Source organism: Erinaceus europaeus, chromosome 14 (assembly GCF_950295315.1).
Source record: "Erinaceus europaeus chromosome 14, mEriEur2.1, whole genome shotgun sequence".
Taxonomy (NCBI): domain Eukaryota; kingdom Metazoa; phylum Chordata; class Mammalia; order Eulipotyphla; family Erinaceidae; genus Erinaceus; species Erinaceus europaeus.
Genome location: NC_080175.1, coordinates 40,271,049 through 40,289,513, shown reverse-complemented (window position 1 = coordinate 40,289,513; position 18,465 = coordinate 40,271,049). Strand labels below are relative to the sequence as shown.

Here is an 18,465-nt window from a genome sequence, read left to right as displayed (position 1 = left end):
AGTTTATGAATCGTTGTTCCTGAATAAAGAAATACAGCTTCCCTGCCCAGCCATTGTCTCCGCGTCTCTGTTACCCGCCGTGAAGCTAACCCAGCCGGCTAGAGCCTCCGAATTTTAACAACATTTCACAAGTGTTGAAGCAGGGCTGCTCTGTCTCTTTCCCTCTCTATTTCCTTTGTCCACCTCAATTTCTGGCTGTCTTTATCCAATAATAAATAAATATAAAGATAATTTTTAAAAATTTAAAGGAAAGAAAATTAAATGTAAACAATACATGTTATGAATATTTCAGATATTATTAATTACAAATGTGTCCTTCAATTTGGAATTCCATGTTTAAAGTTTCCATGACACAGAGTGGATTTTCAATCTTCTCAGTGTCTTCTCCATGGGCGCTTGGATCCGCTAATGAGAGTCACATGTGAGACACTGGGCTGTCAGCCTGGAAGCCACTGAAAGCCACACCAGCTGTGCGTAAGCAGGAGTGTCTGCTCCAGATGGAGACGGACTCCTAGTGGCTGCCTCTAGTTACTCCCCAGGAATCTTTGGGGGGCCACCCAGACCACACACAGGTTGCACATGTGCTCCTTTGTGAGTGGCCTCATAGGGTGGGGGTGTGGGAGTGGGGTTGGAGCTGCAGCCCAGGCCCAACCCAGATGGAGGGGGCCATCTTGGGCAATGCTCAGCAGGACATGGGGAGGGGGGACAGAGGGGCCAGGAACCCGTTCTGTGTCTAGGGTAGGAGACTGGAATGAGCCCTGTGTACCTGCACTATAATGGAGCCATCTGAGCAGACTGAGCTGGGCTTGCATGGGGTGAGGGACTGTAAGTCCTGGGCCCCCAGCATCCTGAGAACACACTGACCTCCCTGCTGAACTCCAAATGCAGCCTTGTTATCCAGCTCTCACCACCCCTATGAATAGAAATTTTGGGGAGACATAAATACTCAGTCTATAACAACCAATAAGGTATGAATGGTTCTATCTTTTGTTTATTATGTTGTCACCAGCAGAAATGCTAGCACTAAGTTATTACAGTACACATGTCTCACTCCAATGGTGTCAGCATGCATTGTGAATAAAACAAAATAAACAAACAAACAAAAAAAAACCGCCTGTCATATGAGGCAGACAAGTCTCTTACAAAGACTTCTTAGTACAATAGGTTGCAAAAGGCAGGGGGATGGCCACTTGAATAGCAGCACTGGTAAGGTACAAAATATCTAGGAATTCAAACCAAAAGGACAGGTAGAAAACTGGCCATAGCTCCACTTGCCCAAGAACAGCAAAGGTTTTGATGTAATGTGAAACATTCCCCCTTTGCATTTCACCTTAGTATTTTACAAACTCGTTGGTTGTGTTTCTCTGGAACACTTGTATTGATGAGTCAGAACACCATGCTTGTCCTCCAGAAAAAGATCAACAGATTGACATGATGACATGCATCAAGAGAATGTGACGTTATTAAAAGTCACACTCTAAGGGGCAGGGGTAGATAGCATAATAGTTATGCAAAGAGTTTCTCATGTCTGAGGCTCCAAAGTCCCAGGTTCAGTCCCCTGCACCATCTAAAGCCAGAGCTGCTCAGTGATCTGGTAAAAATAAATAAATAAATAAATATATGTAAAAAAGAAGAAAAAGTCACATTCTAAGATGGCAGACGATCACATTGCAGCAATGGAGCTCAGTGTCCTTATTCCACCCACTCTGCTGAGTGAAATCAGATGTCATTCACACCAGTGAGGACCCTGAGCAGTGAAAAAGAGCCAAAATCTGGCCATTTGGATCATGGACTAGTCCAGAGAGCAAAGAACACTGTATCAGGAGAGTTAGAATTGATTTTTCCACAAGCCAAGAGAGTGTTATGAACTGAGATGTGAAATGTTCATGAGAGGCTCTTTTTGTGCATTTCCCTCCAGAATAGAAAGTGCCAGCTCTTGAGAAAGAGGGAAATCTGAAAAGATTCCCCAATCAATTTCACTATATTCAAAGCCAGGACTATCTTGGTGGATGAGAACTATTCAAGGCGGGGACTGGGCAATGGCACGCCTAGTTAAGTGCACATATTACCATGAGCAAGGACCAGGTTCAAACCCCCACTCTCCACCTGCAGCGGGGATCTTCATCAATGGTGAAGCAGGTCTGCAGTCATCTGTCTTTCTCTATCCCTCTCTGTCTCTCCCTACCCTCTCAATTTTTCTCTCTTCTATGGAATAAAATAGAAAAAAAAAAACTGGTCAAGGTGCAGCAAATTTAGACAGTCAGAAATTCCCCTAGATGAGTCTTCTCATACCCTTAGGAATATTTCTATCCAGAAAACAATGTTCTAACAACAAGGATTGTCTGTGAATTTGCTCACTAGAAACAAACAACTACCTAGTGTTTAAAGAAAAAAAAAAATGGCGGGTGCCAGGCTGTAGCACAGCGGATTAAGCATAGGTGGCGCAAAGCGCAAGGACTGGCATAGATCCCGGTTCGAGCCCCCACCTCCCCACCTGCAGGGGAGTTGCTTCACAAGCAGAGAAGCAGGTCTGCAGGTGTCTATCTTTCTCTTTCCCCTCTCTGTCTTCCCTTCCTCTCTCCATTTCTCTCTATCCTATCCAACAATGATGACATCAGTAATAACTACACCAATAAAACAGCAAGGGCAACAAAAGGAAATAAATAAATAAAATTTTTAAGAAATGGCATTCAATGTAGTTATAGTGCCTGTCACAGGCCAACCAATTGACATTTTTTTAAAACTTGTATGAAAAAGGAAATTTAAAAACAAAATAAATAAATGTAATTTGGGAAAGGTAAAGCAAAATTACCAGTATTTGTAGTCAGCATAATCTACATCCTAAGAAATCCTAAGATTTCAACAAATAAATTTTAGGAATAAAAAACAAATGCAGTTAAGTGACAGAATACAATCTCAAAATACAGGGAGCTGGTCAGCGGCACATCCCGTTAAGTGCAATGACCTGCACAGGGATCCAGGTTTGAGTCTCCAATTCCCCACCAGCAGGAGGGACACTTCACAAGCAGCAAAGCAGTTCTGTCTATCTTCCTTTTTAAAAAAAAAAAAAAAAATTAACTTTTTTTTTTTTACCAGAGCACTAATCAGCTTTGGTTTATGGTGGTGCAGGAGATGGAACCTGGGACTTCAGAGCCTCAGGCATGACAGTCTCTTTGCATAACCATTAGGCTATCTACCCCCATGCATATCTTTCTCTCTTCCCTTTTGTCTCTTCCTCTTCTCTCTACTTCTCTCTATCCTACCAATAACATGGAAAAGATGGCCTCCAGGAACAGTGGATTTATAGTGCAGTCACCGAACCTCAGCAATAATCCTGGAGGGGAAAAAAACTGGCTGCTGAGAATTGTGGAGTGGTCTGAGCTTTGAGTTCCAGTGACACAGATGGCAAAAATAAATAAATAAATAAATAAAATAAAACCATCAAGACCCAGATGAAGAGTAACCCTAAGGACGTGGATCTCCATCCATCCCCATAATCTCATTTTGATGCTTCCCATCACAGCAGACACCACCTTTCTCTAGGTGGTACCCAAAATCTAGGCAGAAGGACCTAGAGGAGCCAGGCACTGTACTGAGCACTGCCTCTGAGTGATTGCATGAGCTGAAGCCATCCCCAGGCCCAAGCTGCCTTTTGCACAAGCTCATGGAGACCGGAAGTTGCCACAGCAGATTCTGCACATCCATCCCTGGTAGATCTGGACAGAACAGGCTGAGCAGTCACCCGCTTGTGCACTAGAGAGGCAGATGCCAAAGTAAACTCCAACCCCACCAACTCTGGTGGCGACAGGGCGAGGAGGGAGGTGGGGTGCTGGTGGTGGAGAGAATCCCTTAATGTCTTCATCGCTGACACTGAAGCCTAGGACTTTCCAGGGTTGTCCCACTTAATAAGATGGTGTAAGTCACATCAGATGCAGCTATTATTCATAAAATCCCTTCCTCTCTAAAATATTGTGCAGAAATTCTGTGCCTTGGCACAGACCAGCAAGCAGGGGTAGCTGTGTGGGGGCACTTTATTTATTCACCAACTGCTTTCATGTGAAATGATCCTTATACTGATCATTCATCAGCTCCAGATGTTTCCCTTCAGTTGGCCTCTAATGGTTATTCTGAAATTGTCATGACAATTGACCTCTTTTTGTTGATTTCCAGAGGATCCTTGTTAAAAAAGAAAACAAGTCTGTGTCCCAAAGCTATGATGACCTGTTATTTCCAAATATGCTATTTGTGAATGTGTTTCTTTCCCTGCCTACCCTTTTCCTAAGGGATTGCTTTATTCCAGATCTTTCCAGCATTTTGGAATAGAGCTAAGTTGCACACTTAACATTCTTCTTTAATCATGAAGCTGAAACAAACAGCAGCAGATGCCAGATGCAATTGTCAACGGGGACAAAAGTGCATGGGCCAATGAGGACAGGGTGTCAGCCTCTTGTGGCTGCTCACCATGCTGAAATAAAAATGATGGATAGTTCATATTCTCATCCTCTAAAGGAAAGACAGGGGGGAGAGAGTTTCCATCTTGGCAGTTTCTTTGTTTACAAAAATAGGAAGGTGGGAGAGGCCAGGGTTCCCACGAGCACCCAGTGTTTTGCAACTTCTTCAAGAAACTATTAGGGAAACCAGGTCCCTGCTCTAAGCTGAGGATTCTGGGGCAGCTGGCATCATGGTGTCATGAGATACTCTCTACAAGACTCTGGACTTGGCACAGGAGGCTGCCTTGGAAAAGGGCACAGTGGCCGGGAGCCAAGACACTTTGGAGTCTTCTGGGCTGATTGTTTCTAACCACCATTCTGTCTATGTTGCTTCTCCAGTTATTACACTTGGGAGGAGTCTTTGTACTCCCCAAGAGGCAGTCCTCCTTCATTGCCACCTCCCCAACTTCACCCAAACTCAGCAAGTGAGCATCCTCCCTCATCCTGACATCTCACTTCTCTCCTTGCTCCTTGACTGAAATACCACCACCCCCTTTTTCTTTTCCCCCACTAGGAGCCACTATCTTCCTTCAGGTGACCTTCCCAGGGCTCACCTGGGCACCTTGACTCCTACGTGGCTGCTGCTCCATTATTAGATAACTGTCAAGAATAAATTAATTCCCCCTCCAACTCACAGGGCAATACCCCTCCCCTCCATCTGACTGCACTCAGAAATCTGAGCTTTAAGGAGGAAATTAAGGTTGAATAGGTTGAGTGAAGTTCATAAAGGTGGAACCCCAACCCCATATAACCCATGGCAGTATAAGGAGAAAGTGGCCGAGTGCTGTGATGACACGGTAAGTGGTGACAGGAGCGGGTACCTGGAAGCCATCAGAGAGGAGCATCAGGAGAAACCAACCCCCACAGGTGAGGAGGCACTGAGTTGGTCTGATGGGCAAGGCACTGTGAAGAAACATGTGGATGGGGGAGGGGGCAGTGGCACACCTGTTTGCACGCACATAATAAGTACTAAGTGTAAGGACCCAAGACTCTCACTCCCTATCTGCAGGAGGGAAGCTTCACAAGTGGGAAGCAGGTCTGCAGGTATCTTTCTCTCTTCCTCTCTATCTCCCCTTCCCCACTCAATTTCTCTCTGTCCTAGTGAATAAAATGGGAAAAGTAGCCACCAGGAGCAGTGGATTCATAGTGCTGGCACCAAGCCTCAGCAATAACCCTGGAGGCAAAGAGAAAGAGAGAGAGAGAGAGAGAGAGAGAGAGAGAGAAGCAGTTACAGAAGTGAGAAGCCCCACCTTCTGCAAAAATAATTTTGGTCCATACTCCCAGAGGGGGAGAAATGTTAGGGAAAAATGATCAGAGGGCTCTAAATTTCAGTTCCATCAGGACCCAGAGAGAGAAGAAGAAAAAATGGAAGGAGACTCAGAAGTAGTAACAGATACAGCTGTGACTTAGAAAGGAAGAGAAGGCAGGAACACTGAAAAAAATGTGCAAATGTATATAAATATAGATAGTCAGTGATATATAACAGTCAACCTACATCTGTGACCTTGGGAGAACCACTGTAGTTTCCAATGGAGGGGATGGGGACACAGAACTCTGGTGGTGGAAACCATGTGGAATCATGCCTCTGTCATCTTATGATTTGTTTATCAATACTAAATCACTAATAAAATAAATAAATAGAAATGAAAGACAAAAATAAACAGAGCCCAACAGACAGAGAGGAGCCCAAATGACACAAGTCTGTCATCAGGAGGCTGGGAATGACATGCACTAGGGGAGGACAGGTGGTGCAGCCACTACTGCAGGCACATTGACTCCAACAATTATCTGACACTCAGGACGTGCCAGGGTCATTCTGGGTGTTGGGAAAACAAAAGTGAGCAAATAGCTTCCGCAAGGAGACTGCCAGCAAGGGCAGGGGAATTCCTGCTCACCAACCACAGTCATTCCAGAAACTCTAGATCTGACCATGAACAGAGCCCTTTCGAAGATTCATATTTTTTGTTGTTTTTGTTTGTTTGTTTGTTTTTTTAACAGAGCACTGCTCAGCTCTGGCTTATAGTGGTTTGGGGGATTGAATCTGGGACTTTGGGGCCTCCAGTTCTATTCAGAACCATTATGCTACCCACCCACATACACACCCTCATCTTAGAAATCTCAACTCTTGATAAAACTGCCTGCATTGTTGAGTTTGACTGTTTATCTCCCTTTACTGCTCCCCACCACCACCATTAATAGCTATTTTGCTAAGTTCTCTGAGGTCTTTGTTGTCCTGTGACAATGCTCAGGGTTAGGGTTGGAGAAATAGGATAGAAGAACTCTCAGTTTTCTAAAACAGAGAAAATAAATCTAAAGTAGGGGGTAGACAGTAGTGCACTTGACTAAATATGCAAATTACCATGCACAAGGACCAGGGTTTGAGCCTCCACTTTATACCAGCAGGGGGGAAGCTTCATGAGTGGTGAAGTAAGTCTTCAGGTCTCTCCATCTATCTATCTATCTATCTATCTATCTATCTATCTATCTATCTATTCTATCTCCACTCCCTCCTCAATTTCTCTCTGTCCTGTCCTATCAAGTATAACATAAAGGAAGGAGGAAGAAAGGAAGGAAGGAAGGAAGGAAGGAAGGGAGAAAGGGAGAAAGGGAGAAAGGGAGAAAGGGAGAAAGGGAGAAAAGAAGGAAGGGTGGGCCTCTGGGAGTAATGGCACTTCTTCTAGCGTTTGCCCTTCTTCCGTAGCCAGTCAACAGCGTCAGGTTGAAAGCTGTCAGGAGCTGCATGTTGCAGGCTTTGAAAGTGACTGGGATCCATGTGGATTCAGTCGGCTAGGAAGGATCGTCAGTTTCCCCAATGAATGGGTACTCACGGGATGCACCACGAGAAGGTCGATCCAATGCATCCCAAGTAATGGCACTGAAATCCAGCATTAACCCTGGAGGAAAAAAAATAAATTAAATCTAAAGTAAAGATATCTCTAGAAGACAGCAGACACTTCTCTGTTATAGGTGCAGGGAAAGATATACAGCCAACATATTTATTTTACTGCCTCAGGCTTATCACTGGGGCTCAGTGCCATACTACGAATCCACATTCCCAGTGGCCATCCCCCCACCCCCCACCTCACTTTTTTTCTCTATATTTTATTACATAGGACAGGGAGAAATTGAGAGAGGAGGAGGGGACAGAGAAGGAGAGTGACAGAGAACACCTGCAGACCTGCTTAACTGCTCATAAAGCTTCCCTCTGCAAGTTGGGACTGGGGCTTGAACCTGGGTCCTTGAGCATGGTAATATGTATATTTAGTCAAGTGCACTACTAATGCATGTGCTCAACCAGGTGAGCCACCATCCTGCCCCATACAACTAACTTAAGAAACTGGGAGGTAGCACACCAAGTGGGGTGAGTGCCCAGCCATGCATGTGTATCAGTTCACAACACCACAGGGAGTACAATGACAGGGCTGGGGGAAGCTCAGTTGATATGGCATCTCTCCACATGTGTGTGTCTCTCTATTTGAATGAAAAAGTCCCCCTGGAAGTGACGAAGTCACCAATGTGTGAGGCCCTGGCTCTGTTAAATAAACAAAAGACATGATTCATTCTTCTAGTGAAGGAGAAAGGAAGAAGGAAAAGCATGTCATATGTATTCTCTCTTGACTCCATCCTCAAAGCCATATGAAGCTTAATGAGTCCAATCCAGACCCCGTTTATCACTCAGAATAGATAAAAATGGATACTGGGCAAGGCCCCAGGTGGAACCCACAGTCTCAACTGGGATGGCCAATGCAGGTAGACAGTGGTTCAATGGCTCAGCTTTACACAGGCCTTTTGAGAATGTGTTCAGGGGCTGGGCAGTGGTGCACCTGGTTGAGTGCTCACACTACCATGCACAGAGATTCAGGTTCAAGCCCCTACTTCCCGCCTGCATGGGGGAAGCTTCATAAGGGATGAAGCTGTGCTGCAGGCATCTATCTATCTATCTATTTACCTACCTATCTACCTGTCTACCTATCTATGTCTATCTCCTCTTCCATCTCAATTTCTCAGTCTCTATCCAAAGTAGATAAACATTTATTTTAAAAAAGAAACTTAGAGAAGAAATGTGTTAAAAATAAAACTGGAAGAAAAATATTAGTTCTGAGCTTCCCAGGATCCAATGCAAATACACATGTGAATGTTTATAAGCAGAAGCAGGATGGTCCACTTGGTCTCAAGGGGTCATTGACTGAAAAGGCAAAGGGACTAGCTTGGGGGTTTTCTTTTTCTTTTTTTTTAAGTGATTTAACATTGGTATACAAAATTACAAAGAAAGGGCCAGGAGTAGACAGCATAGTGGTTATGTAAACAGACACTCATGCCTGAGACTCCAAAGTCCCAGGTTCAGTCCCTGGCACCACCGTAAGCAGCCTTTCCGGGTCATAACCCACCTCACCCCCTGTAGAGGCGGCTGAGGCAGTGAGGCAGCTGAGTGCAGCTGGTGCTCCTCCTGCTCCTCAGCTCCACGTCTCCGCATGGCGGAAGCCGCAGCCCCTGCACCTTGAGCGGATCTCCTGAGAGAATCTGCGTGTCTCCCTAGACCTTTGCCTCTCAGCTCTGCTCTGCACCTCTCCGTCCATTGAAAGCCAGAAACATCATCTCAGTGCCTGTGCTCCTGGCGCCCTCACCACCTGCCCCCCGCCCGGCCGCCCACCGCCACCGACGCTGGCTCGTTCACAGCAGCTGCTGCCCACCCGCCTGAAGCCTGAACCCGCCCAGACGCAGGTAAGTATACAGCCACTTGACTCTCTGTGGCCCCGTGTTCCTCTCCGCCATGGCATTCATTCCGTTTTATGAAGAGGCTTCCAAAACCCTATACTCTTTTCTCCAGGGACAGGCTTTCTACCTCAGAGATGTTTTACTTGGGGCCGCACTGTGTATCCTCTTGGCTATGTTTGCAGCTTTCGGGATATATAAAAGGCGCCCTGCCAAAAAGTTAAGAGACCTTGAGACTGAGATACAAGAGTTAATGGATATTGTGTTGGCACTTAACCACCCTAAGCCCTCTGCATTTTGCCCCAAGAGCTCCGTTTTGGTAGACACACGTTCAGTTTCTCTGGCTGCTGCTGTCTCTGCTGCTCCTCTGGCGGCTTCCACTTCCGTGACTCCTCCCCCTGCTGCTAGCTCCTTAGTAAAGCAAGTCCATACCTTCCCAGTAAATGTGGCCCTCAATAAACAAAACCCTCAGGTGTGGCATCCATACTCCTCCAAAAAACTTAGGGAGATAAGACAGGCAGTTAAAGATGACGGAATTCATGCTCCATGGACCAAGTCCATTTTACGAAGCTTTCTCCAGCACCTTAATAACCCCCCCCCCAAGATTGGAGGGACTTAGCTTGTGCTACTCTCCCAGACCCTCTCTACCTGCAATGAAAGGCATGTTTTCGTGATGAATGCTCAAAGCAATCCCAGAGAAATAGAATCAGCTGGAGTGGAATTTTGATGCACTCTTTGGAGAGGGAGAGTTTGAAACTGGAAGCCAAGTTTCCAGTCAGTTATTTTGAACAGTTATGCATCTGCGAATCACAAGCATGGGAGAGGTTATCCCCACCCACAGGAGCAGCCTCAGTCCCCCTTCTCTCCCTTCGCCAAGAAACCAATGAATCCCTAGCTAACTTCATTGCCAGGGTTCAGTCAAGCTTAGAGAGAAAGATTTATAATCCTGAAGCCCCTTCTCTCCTCCTGCGTTCTATTGTCTGGGATGGCATGATTCCAGAATTCTGTCAGGCATGCCTCAGTCTTAAACACCAACACCCAGACAATTGGATTTTAGCTACACAGGAACTTAGACCAGGTTCTCAAGGGACACCCATTATGACACAGGCTTCTGCAGCTACCCCACATAAGCAAAATGGGGCCTGCTTTCAGTGCAGTCACCAAGGGCATTACATAACCAATGTCCAGATAAGCCATGACCCTGCCTCCAGTCAGGGAAACCATGCCTCCAGTCAGGGCAACCCCACCTCCAGTCAGGGAACCAGAGGCCAAGAACACCTTGTCCTAGATGCCAGAAAGGTTTTCATTGGAGGAGAGATTGTTGGTCCAAGTTTCATAAAAATGGTAAGCCCCTAAATGGTGCAAATTCAGAGCCTGAGATTTTGTGGACCACTCTTGTTTTAGAATGAGGTCACCCTACTATGACAGTAAGGATTGGCAATATTCTTTTTAAATGTTTGATTGACATGGGGGCAGAAAAGATGATTTTAAGGCAAGCAGAGGCTCCCTAGAGTTGGAACTCCTCCCAGGGCCCTGTTTACATGGAGTTAGAGGGTTGATCCAAGCCTCTCTCACTCGAGATTCGCTTATGTGGGAAGACCCGGAAGGGACTACTGGACACTTCTGCCCTTTAGTAGCTGATATTAGCACCAGCCTACTGGGCAGGGATCTTCTGGATTCTCTTGATGTTATCATATCCACAGATACCTCTGCAGAGCTCAACACCTGCTCCTGTGAGACTTCTAGATCTAACCAGCACCCTCAATACTAACTGCCACTGTTCATAACCAAACTACCTGCTTAGACAGGCTTTGTAATGAGCCTGTCTGGGTGGAACAGTGGCCTTTGCCTGAGGAGAAGCTGGAAATTTTAAAATATCTAATCTGAGAGCAGTTGTCCTTGGGACACATTCATCATTCCCGAAGCCCATGGAATACTCCTGTCTTTGTGATTAAAAAGCGCTCGGGAAAATGGCGCCTCCTCCAAGATCTCTGTGTGGTTAATAAAACCATGCAGGTCTGGGACTCCCCCAAAAGGGGTTTGCCTATTGCTTCTGCAATTCCCACGGGAATTCCAATCATAACTATTGATATACAAGATTGTTTTTTCTCTATTCCCTTGCACCCGCAAGATTATAAACTTTTTGCCTTCTCTGTTCCTTCTATTAATAACACCAGCCCTGCCAATAGATTTGAATGGGTGGTACAGCCCCAGGGCATGGTCATTAGTCCTACAATTTGTCAAGAGGATGTTAAGTCTGCCCTTTTTCCATATATTCATACAGGCCTTAAGGTTTTTCACTACATAGATGATGACTTAATATGGGGAGAATTAGATACAGATCTTTGTGCCCTACATGATTTTCTTATTCCTGCCTTAAAGAAAAGCAGTCTTAATGTAGCTCCTGAAAAGGTACAGCTAATTCCTCCAATATGTTTCTTAGGTTCAGAAATTTCTCTAACGCAAATTCGTCCCTTAATACCTTGTGTTACTTTTCCTTCTAATCTCACCTTTGCTTCTTTACAAAGTTTTCTTGGAAATTTAAATTGGTTTAGGCATTATCTTTATCTGCCTACTAGCTGCCTCCAACCACTGTTTGACCTGTTAAAAGGAAACAAACAGCCCTCCTCAAAACATATGTTAACTCCTGAAGGCTCCTTGGCACTGGAAAGGGTTAACCAGGGGCCCTCCAAGACATGCACCTTGTTCGATTCTCCCCCTCCTCTCTGGTAAACCTTCTAATCTTTAGCTCCACCCCCACAGTAGTGGGGGCTGTGGCAGAACCATGGGGTTCTCGAGTGGCTTCATACGCCAGTAGGTGGCGCTCCAAGACTCTTTACTGAGACAGACGCATTGGCATTCATGGTTCGCCAAGGAAGAAACAGATATATGCAGGCCTTAGGAAAAGAACCGGATTCAATTATTCTTCCCTTTTCTCTCACAGATACAGAGTAGCTCATACGCCACCATTCCCATTTTGCCATAAGCTTAGTGGGGTTTCCAGGACAAATAGATAACCATTTTCCTTCTAATAAATTGATAGCTTCTTTACCTCTTTTGCCTCTACTAGTACCTAAACCTTTCTCTCAAGATCCCATCCCTTCTGCTCCTACAGTCTTCACTGATGGTGGAATAAAGGGAGCTGCTGCCTTGATATATTACCCAGACAAGCAATCCCCTAAACCTCTCTTTACTGAGCTTCCTGATAATTCCCGTCAGTACAAAGAACTTTATGCTGTTTTCCTTGCACTAAAAGCTGTACCAGAATCCTTCAACCTTTTTTCTGACAGTGTGTATTCTGTTAACTTACTTCCATGGCTTGCTCGTTCTTATGTGAAAATTGATGACAACCCACTTTCCCCTCTCTTTATTCAAATTGCCTCTATGTTTTGTTCTCGAACCCAACCACTGTATATTCAACACCTTCATTCCCACAGCCCTCTTCCTGGTTCCCTGTCTGAAGGGAATGCTGCAGCTGACCGCCTTGCCTCCACAGGAATTCTCCTAGTCTCTGTCTCTAATCCTGCTGACTTTCATTCCCTAACCCATGTTAATCTTAAAGACCTTTGAGCTTGATTTCCTGATGTTCCTTTAGCACAGTTTAAACATATTCTTACTACATGTTCTTCCTGTGCAGGTCTCATTCAAACTCTTGGGGTTAACCCCTGAGGCTTAAAAGCCAACGCTCTTTGGCAAATTGATGTCACCCACGTACCCAAATTTGGCAATCAAAAATGTGTGTTTGTCTCAATTGATACCTTTTCTAAATTTATGTGGGCAACAGCTCAGACGGGAGAAAGTTCGAAAAAGCTTATAAGCCATATGCTCTCCTGTTTTGTTGTAATGGGCTTACCTCTTCAACTGAAAACTGACAATGGGAATACATTTACCAGCAAACAATTTAAAGATTTTTGCTCCCTCTGGAACATTACTCATACCACAGGCATTCCCTATAATCCACAGGGACAAGGCATTGTTGAGAGGGCCCATCAAACCCTTAAGGCTCAATTAAATAAAGCTAAAGGAGGAATGTACCCCCCCCCAATATCCAGCTAGCAAAAGCCTTAACTACATTAAATATCTTTAACATTTACAAGAACTCAGACTTACCTCCTATTATTCGTCATTGGCAAACACCATCCACCCTCCCAGCTATTAAGGTCAAATAGAAAGACCCACTCGATAAAATTTGGAAAGGGCCTGACCCCATATTGACCATGGGGAGGGGTTTTGCATGCATTTTTCCACAGAATTACTCCAAACCTGTCTGGGTTCCTGCCTGCCATGTCCGACAATACCCGCATGATGGCGCTGCTATCCCTGAAGAACAAGAAATACTGCAAGAGGACTAGATGCAGGATGCACCCCAGGACCCATAATACGACATGGTGAAATCTAAAAAATCTGGCTCACAGAGTCCTCTCTTCTACCTCTTCTCTGAATATCTTATGCTATGACTGGTCAGTTGTGTTCTGTAAGTGTGCTGAATGACCACAAATTTTTGTATGACTCATTTCTTCAGAGTACTCTAAAAAACTTAATTGACTTTGTATAAAAATTTTGGATGCAGCCAAGGTTTCTGGAGGCATCAGAAACATTCCAAAAAAAAATTTTTTCCTCTCTTTTGATTTTTTATATATAAGTCTTGGTGTATATGTAAAGTACTTAGTCTTAAACTGTGTGAGTAAAGACAGATCTAAATTTGTTTTTAAAATATGTTTTCATAACAAAAGTTTTTCTCCTCCTGTATGTTATAACTAAATGTTTATGGGCATGTTTCAAGTTTGGTAAACACTAACTTAACAATTAAAAGTGTAACCTTGAAGCTACATTATTACCAGGCAAGGTAAAATTAATTTGCTAAAAGTAACTAACTATTTAAGGTAAAAGTCTAAATGTTTAACATGACAATACATTCCCAAAACTAAAATACAAATTCTCTATACAGGACACTTTTGGAGGGTCCCCAAAAGTACCCTGTAAGCTATCTTGTGGAAATTAATCCACATCAGATCTGGCATCAGTCTGACACTGTAAATATTAAAACCATTGTCACTAACATGCGCTAACTCTCTAAGTAACCTGAGTCTGTTTATAGTCCAAAGTAAAAATGGTTAAAAAAATCAATATATAGTTTAACTAAAATTGGTCTAAAGATCCTGCTGTAGAGACTGCTACAGGAGGTCACATTAAACGACCTTTAAACAAAATCATAAAGATACTTAAACCAATTATAATCATCGAGTTATCAATTATAGTAAACTTCTAACTTGTTACAAGTTTTATTTTTTTCACAAAAAAATAAGTGATTACAGCTGTCAAGCCTTCACATGAATAATCATCTGCTCATACGGTAAGGTATTAAACTGTAAGAAGTTCCTCCATATACAACTTATGTGAATTAACGACATTCACATATTTTCCTACACTTAACTGGTGTATCTCGTCTTGCCACTATAGGCCTGCCCTTGTCGGCTAACAATTTAAAAACTTTTTCTTTTACAATATCACCCATGCTACAGACATGCCTTACTACCCCCAAAGAAAAATGGTTGTTGGGAAGGCCCACCAAACACCTAGGCCCAATTAAGGAAAGAAAGAAAGAAAGAAAGAAAGAAAGAAAGAAAGAAAGAAAGAAAGATATATCCCCCAATATTCAGTTGGCTAAGGCAGCAAACCTCTTCTTCTATAAAAAATTCAAATCAGATGCCCTGCTAACCACAGGAAGCAGATTGTTTGTGTTTCTTTCATGGTAGTCCCAGGAAAAACCATCTGGACACTCTGGCATCACTTATTAGACAGCACAACTACAGTGGCACACCCCCCGAAACCCAAGATGTCACCTGACGTGATCTGAAGAACCTGATTCACAGACTCCAAGGACAGGACTTTCTTACTGCCTGTCTGCCCTTCCTGCTTCTGCTTTGCCTGTCATGTTTTGGTGGTTCCAGCTCACTCTCTACAGTAAAGCGGAATTCCAGTGGCTGACCTTCCTCATTGAGATAGATGTGCAGCATTTCATCCCCTGCCATTTCTCCCCCTAGTCGCCTACCTTGGACTGACACTTCTATTGGACTTACTGGTACAACCTTTGGACACTTTACACAATTTTACAGCAGCTTTCTTCCCTTCACACTGCTGGTTTTTCAAAGACTGACCCTGAGTAGTTCATGGACTTTACAGACTGTTGCCAAACAGCCCCTCCGCTTGGCAGGCCATGCCCTCCTGCCTGCAGGTCCGGCCCTTTGAGTCAGGAAATGCCCTCTCATTACAAAGCCTTGACCCCTCCAGGGGCAGGAGATGCCCCCAGAGGTAGAACCCCCCACCTCATTACTAAGCCCTGCCCCAGAGGCTGGGGATGCCCCCAAAGACAGGAAATGCCCCTTTGCACACCAAGCCTCCCCTTGGCATCACACTGGCTCTTACTGCTCCCCTACTTGTCCCTTCCTGTTTTGTTATATCATTCAGGTTTATGCCAAAAAGGTTTCTGCTCACCCCTACACTACTATTCCTCTGTCACAGATAGAGTATTTTACAGACATTGAACCATCTTAATGTGATGACTATATAAAAAGATTTAAAAAAATGATAATTGTGAGGAGATGGTGGAGCCTGGCAGAGCTTAACCTATGAGATGAGTCCCTCCAGGTAAGTCTCTCCCTAAAGAGGGGTTGAGCACAGGGGGGTCACATGAATCTCACAAGGTTGGTGGCCACGTAAGTCTTCCCTCCCCCACAAAAATGTCCTACATCTTCCCACCTGAGCACGGCATTCCTTAAAAACATTTAAGCCTGCTCCACTCTATATTCCCTATACTGTGTCCATTAGATATAAAGAAAAGGGGGGAGATGCTGGGGAATTATACAGATGCAGTTACATCTGCCAAGCTGTCCCCTCAGGCTCTGCCACTTCCCACAAGAGTTAATATGGTATTCTCAAGTGCCTTTCCCAACCAATCCTGTCCCGACATGTCACTCCTGGCTGTTGCCCTATAAAAAGCCCTCCTACTTCCGCCCCCCTCTCTCTTGCCCATTTTTTACCTCCATCACTGAGGTAAAAAATGGGCAAGAGAGAGGGTGGTGCGTTCCGTCGCCGCAAAGTGACAATACTAGGGAAAGAGAGAGGCAGACTGGGAGTATGGACCAACCAGTCAACATCCATGTTCAGCATGGAAGCAATTACAGAAGCCAGACCTTCTGCAACCCACAATGACCTTGGGTCCATACTCCCAGAGGGATAAATAATGGGAAAGATATCAGGGGAGGGGATGGGATACAGAGATCTGGTAGTAGGAATTGTGTGGAGTTGTACCCCTCCTATCCTACAGTTTTGTTAATGTCTCCTTTCTTAAATTAATTAATTAATTAATTAAAAAATTCTTTTGGGAATGCAGAAGGTGGGAGCTCTGGCTTCCATAATTGCTTCCCCACTGGGCATGAACACTGGCAGATAGATCCATAGTGGGGTTCCTTCTTGATGCCAAGACCCATTCTCCTTTCATCTCAGATCCCTTGAAGCCATATCAATATCTCCCTCAATAGAGGATTCCAAAGGTGTCACCTTAGGTCTTAGGCAATCAGAATGTCAGGGGATAATGGATCAGTTGTTCTCTGAATCACCTGCAGGCAAAGACCTTCAGGACTCCAGGATAAACTAAGCTCTTACTTTTGGGGAGCTTGATGCAGAAAGGAATCCAGTGCAGTAGCCATGACCATAAAGCCTGAGGTAGTGAGTGAAGGTGGGCATGCTCAGAGCCAAGAGCAAGCCAAAGCAAGATGCACAAGCTGTATAACTTCTGAACTGCAACACTCTCTGCATTTTCCTTATTTTATTTATTTATTTATTTATTTATTTATTCCCTTTTGTTGCCCTTGTTGTTTTTTTTGTTGTAGCTATTATTGTTGTTGTTGATGTCATCGTTGTTGGATAGGACAGAGAAAAATGGAGAGAGGAGGGAAAGACAGAGAGGGGTAGAGAAAGATAGACACCCGCAGACCTACTTCACCACCTGTGAAACTACTCCCCTGCAGGTGGGGATCTGGGGCTCAGACTGGGATTCTTGCGCCAGTCCTTGTGCTTTGTGCCACGTGCACTTAACCCCCTGTGCTACCTCCTTACTCCCCTGCATTTTCCTTCTTTAAAAGATCTATTTATTTGTATGGGAGATAGATAATAAAAGAGGAAGAGAGAGAGAGACCAGAACACTGCTCAGCTCTGGGACATGGAGCTGCTAGGGATTGAACCCAGAGCCCCTGTGACGTGGGGCATGCAACTCCTGTGCTCTTAGATTGCTCTATTCCCTTTCTGCATTTGTTCAGACTACTTGAAGGCAGCCAGGCAATGTCACACCTGGTTGAGCACACACATTATAGTGCACAAGGACCTGGGTTCAAGCCCCCAATCCCTACCGGCAGGATGAAAGCTTCATAAGTGGTGAAGCATGGCTACAGGTGTCTCTCTCTTTCTCCCTCCTCCCTCTGTCTTCCTTTTCCCTCTTGATTTATCTTTGTCTCTATCCAGAATAAATATAATATAAAAAAGAAAGAAAGAAAGAAAGAAAGAAAGAAAGAAAGAAAGAAAGAAAGAAAGAGGATGGGGAGATAGCGTAATGGTTATGCAAACAGACTCTCATGCTTGAGGCTTCAAAGTCCCAGGTTCAACCCCACCACCACCAGCAGCCACAGCTAAGCAGTGCTCTGTGAAAAAAAAAAAAAAAAAAAGCAGGCCATTAGGCCATCAGACTAGTTGAAGTTTTCTGCCAGGTACACTAGAAGGAATTTCTGTTGTTGGAATATGTCATGTGTTGGTTCAGAATGATTCTAAGCCCTGGCCTCTAGGTGCATGTGGGTTACTGACCCTGTGCCTTGAATCAAGCATTCTTTCCAGTCCAGGGTCAGTATCTTGTGCTGTGACAAGCCATTAACATAGGGAGGAGGAGATATTGTTGAGGAAGCAAGAAAACTAACTGGGATTATTGCCCAGTTCCCTCCCACAGAGCTCTAGACTGACTCCTACATGGAAGAGTCACAAGACAGCCAGTCACGTTCAGAGAGAAGTTGAGCATTTATTGGGAGAAAGCAAGGACAGAAAAGGAGAAGAAAGCGCAAGCCATGAAGACCCCTGAGAGAATCAGAGACAGAGATGAAGGCCCCAGCCACCTGGTCTTCCCAGCTTTCTAGTCCTTTCTGGGGAAGGGTGGGGCCCTCAGGGGATGTGCTTCATCCTTTGTCTCCAGGTGCTCACATCTGCCTCCGTCTGCAGT

General features: G+C 44.6%; 1 long non-coding RNA gene across 1 annotated transcript; it reads right to left on the bottom strand.

Moving 5' to 3' along the window:
* Positions 1-770: 770 nt before the first annotated feature.
* Positions 771-18,207, bottom strand: LOC132532658 (uncharacterized). The gene is made up of 3 exons (XR_009544566.1): positions 18,060-18,207; positions 2,070-2,205; positions 771-913 (listed from the first exon to the last, which is right to left on the bottom strand). It is a non-coding gene; the product is annotated as an uncharacterized LOC132532658 (long non-coding RNA).
* Positions 18,208-18,465: the final 258 nt, after the last annotated feature.